This window comes from Panicum hallii, chromosome 4 (assembly GCF_002211085.1).
Source record: "Panicum hallii strain FIL2 chromosome 4, PHallii_v3.1, whole genome shotgun sequence".
Taxonomy (NCBI): Eukaryota; Viridiplantae; Streptophyta; class Magnoliopsida; order Poales; family Poaceae; genus Panicum; species Panicum hallii.
Genome location: NC_038045.1, coordinates 18,066,012 through 18,070,282, shown reverse-complemented (window position 1 = coordinate 18,070,282; position 4,271 = coordinate 18,066,012).

The window sequence follows — 4,271 nt, the reverse complement described above, 5'->3', positions numbered from 1 at the left end:
GACCACAATGCGCTTTATCGAAAATAAAGGTGTGAGTGTTTTAAAAGATAAGACGGGATTTCGGGAAAATAAAAGAAAGATATAACCTAATGAGATGGACAGTGTTTCCTGTGTGAAATACCACTGGTGAGCTTGTACCTTTGTGGTTGAGCATGGTTGGGAGATATCCGTCTTGTCAATGTAAGGATGAACTGAGGTGTCATCTTGCCTAACCCACTTATCATCCAACCACTCGACCGTTGTGTGGGCAGCAGCTTAGAATAAACCCCACTAGTTGTTCTGCTAGCTAAAAGAAGAGCTGGTGAGCACCGGGAGATCATGGAGAAGGAATACGATCTGTGTGAGTTATGTCCCAGTTATGACTTTGTTTATAGTCATTAACCCCATGGTTGCTTCCATGTTGGCTAGTTAGATTCAGCTAAGGTGGGTAATGGCTTTGTTAGGATCCGCAGCGACACTAAGGTGTTCGTAGTGCAGTACCCTACTTGTAGATAAAGTGTACAACCTCTGTAGAGTGTAAAATCTATTCGAATAGCCGTGTCCACGGTATTGGATGAGTTATGGCATGGTCACTTCAATAGACATTTTGGGATGGTTGATTTTGTGGCGTGAGTTGTTTTGAAAGTGTCCGACAGTTGTGCCATGAGCTACTATGGATGTGGAGTCTGGTAGCATTAAAACTTGGATCCTCTGTGTAGGATCAACCCCACTTATTATTCGATTACTACAGAAATATTTTGAGAAAACTCTTTTATTAAACGAACCCTTGCATGTGTAAAACCTCGCTTTATCGCAAATGAACCCTAGGCTTATCCTTGATATATCCTGTGCATGACCTTTATTATCCCCCTCCGTGGGTGTGGTCGGACTTGTTGAGTACGTATGTACTCACTCTTGCTTAGTTTTTACAGAGGAGGATCCAAATTTCATTCCTGAAGACGTCGAGTAGGTCGCCGTCCTGCACCCAACCTTGCCTGTGGTTCAGGGTCTCCACAAGAAGCTTACCATGGCGCAAGACTCTGATGTTATCTTACATGTCGTTGGAACTTTAGTTTGGCTTTTAGTTCTTATGTTGTCCCTCGTGATAGTGGCGCTTCAGTGCCCGCTACCTCGACGGTTTGTACGGTAATGAACCATCTGATGTAATCAATGTGTTATCAGCCTCCTGGGACTGATATTTGTATCACATTTAGTCACATCTGATGAAGGGACGCTTCAGCTCACCTGTCAAAATTTTGGGGGCTAGCTCATCAGTCCCAGACTTGTTCCCATTGTTTGGCCCAACAACTAAAGCATCTCTCTCAGCACCTGATGGTGCAGGGTTTTCCCTAGGCAGTGACGATTCGACAATGGTCGGAGTACTAGGTGCGCTGGTCAACGCTGCAATATCTGGCTCTGGCTCGGGGGATGGACTAGCCAAGGCATGACCCAGCTCATCCAAGCCTAGAGTAGAGGATTTCCTAAGCACAATGGAGAAACTATCAGATACATTATTGATTATGAGTGTACAAAATCTGCAAGAGAAAAGTACTCGAGTACATACAATGACGATATTTTCACATTCAGTTTCTTCGCTTTGAGTACTTTAGGTGCTGGAACAGCACTGTTGGCGGTCGATTTCCATAATTTTCACTGCCAACATTTCTCTGGATTTTATGCTTATAAGGCCAAGATCATGCCAAAATTATTTATCCTAATGAGTTCCACAAGTTTTATTGCATATTTGATCTCAAGAGCTCACTATACAAAATTTTATCAATTTGGAATAAATCCTAGGCCGGCAGGCTGTGACAGTTCATGTACTTGTAAGTAGGCACATTATTTGTTAGTGTGAAGTATGTGCTTGTTAATGCAAAGCTTGTGTATGTTTATGTGAATCTTTTGAAAATTTAAAGTGCAAGTAAAAAGGGGTATTTTGTAATTACAGAAAAACCTAGGGTTGTTTTTGCAAAATGTATTTGGATAAAGGGTAACTTCAAAATAAGTGAAGGGTGGTTTTGCAAACATGCTTTTTCTTACTTTATCCCCTGTAAAAAAATATATATTTATCCAAAAGTTTCATGTGAAATGTATGTGTTGAAGTGTGTAAAAATTTTGGGTAAAGTGGTGAAGATAAGGGTATTTATGTAATTTTATAAAAGTACAAGTCCTTTTATGCAAGTAGTTGAATTACAAAAGTAACTTTCAAAATTACTCAGGACTAAAGTGTAAAAGGTGCAAGTCATCATGACATGTCTATCCAATCATTATGACGTGTCTATCCCGTCATCATGACGTGTCTTAAATGCTTGCCTTTAGGTCCTAAATGTTATGAAGTTACACTCTTTAGGACAAAAGTAATTCAAATCCAAAATTTGTTCAAAATTTCACATGTAAAGATATAAGTTTTGAGTTTTTGAACTTGAGCCCTAAAGCAATGTTGTAGAGTTTGAAAAACTCTCCAACTTTCGTTTTGGGCATTCCTTCATTAGAGTTTTAGATTAATGAGAAATTTTACATTACCAAGAGGTCCCTGCAATTTTCTAGATTTGCGCATAAGTCCTTGGGAAATCCCTTTTCTCCTTCTCCTCTCTATTTCTCTTCTCCCTGGCACCCTTTCTTTTTCTCCCCACCGGCGGCATCTCTCTCTAGCTCCATCCTTATCCACCCCGGCCGCCCCTCTCTCTCCTCCACCCGGCTCGGAACAGTGGCAAGCGGAGCGGGCGCTGGGCAGCGCGGCTCGAGGCGGCAGCAGAGCGGCGCGCTCTGGCAGCGCGTGCGGGCGCAAGCGTGGTGGCGCGCGAGTGGGCGCGGCTGCGGCTCGGCGCGGGCGTGGGCGGCTGTGGCGGCTCGGCGCAGGCGCGGCGTGGGAGCTGGACGGGCGCCGGGCGAGCGCGGGAGCTGGACAGGAGCGGTCGCGCGGAGGCGCAGGAGCTGGCGGGCTGGAGCTGCAATGCGGCGGCTGCGGGCGGATTCGCACGGGAGCATTAGAGCCGCGCGTGGGGAACGTCGGAGGCCGTTGAGGAGAAAGCAGCGGACGAGGTCAGGCGGCACTGCGAACTGCTCGTGGAGGATATGGAGGTGGCCTAGTGCGAGCAGACCATGGTCCTCGCGGAGGCAGAGAGGGCGAGTATGGCGCGGCAAGCTCGGAAGGAGTAGCGGCACAGCGGCAAGGCGGTCAGGGCAGGAGCAGCGCGACGCGGGTCCGACACGCGACGCAGGACTGACGGCCGGCTCGGTTCGTTTCCGCAGGCGCGTGCGTATGCAAGGCAACCGACCACGCGCGTGCAGGCTGGGGGCCGTTGGTGCGGGAGCAGAACAAGAATAGCGCGTAGGAGATGTGACCAGGCGCGACGGTCCCGTAGGAGGCTACGCGGGTGTGCCGGCCGTGTTTCAGCAGCACACGCGCATGAGCAGTGGAGGCTCAGCCCGTGAGCAAGAGAACCCTGAGGTTCGCAGAGGAGTTGGCATAGCGAACCAATCCGGCTCCATCGTCTCGTCCCATAAGTCCACAACGTCCAGCAGCACCGATTCCTTGCCGATCGGCTGAGCAAGACCACAACATCTCGAAGAAACTCCTGGACCCCCATCGAGCCTCTTCGATCCCTGTATGCCGAAACATTGTCGCCGTGGCAAAGCCAACCGCCATCACCACGAATCACCGCGGGGATTACCCCTCCGGCCATCCTCCACCCACTACAACTTTTTCCCCGGCAAGCTTCTTTGTCACCTGATGAACCTCTCCAGTCCCACCTCGCCATCTTTCCCACACTGGAACCTCGTCACCATCGAGCTCTTCTCATCACCAATCCTGTTCACCGTGGGAATTCACTTTCTGCCCGTTCTCCGCCACAACCAAGGTTACCCCAAGGTTTGCCCTGATCCACTAAATCTTCCTAATACCGGTGACCCCTTTGCCGGAACATCGTTGTTACCTTCCCATTCTTTGTTTTCCCCGACCAGGGACTTAATTGCTTCGATTTAGAAGGTTCTAGGGTGTTCTCTGTAAAATTTCCAGAACCCTCTTTATTTCAAATCAGTGAACTTCTACATTTCATAGAAATTCATAAGAAACTTATAAAAGTACAAAATCAGTTTTGTTTGAATCCTTAGGTCAAAATCTACAAGTTTTATGTTGTGCTTTTGAATTGAAAGTCTTTGATTTGTAGTCTAGGTTAAATATTAGAGAATGAATGTTTTATTTGTACCTTATGTGATATGCATGTGTTGTAGCTGAAAGGTAAATCATAGGATGTATGTCTTAAGTAGAGATGTGTGATATTTAGTTAGTC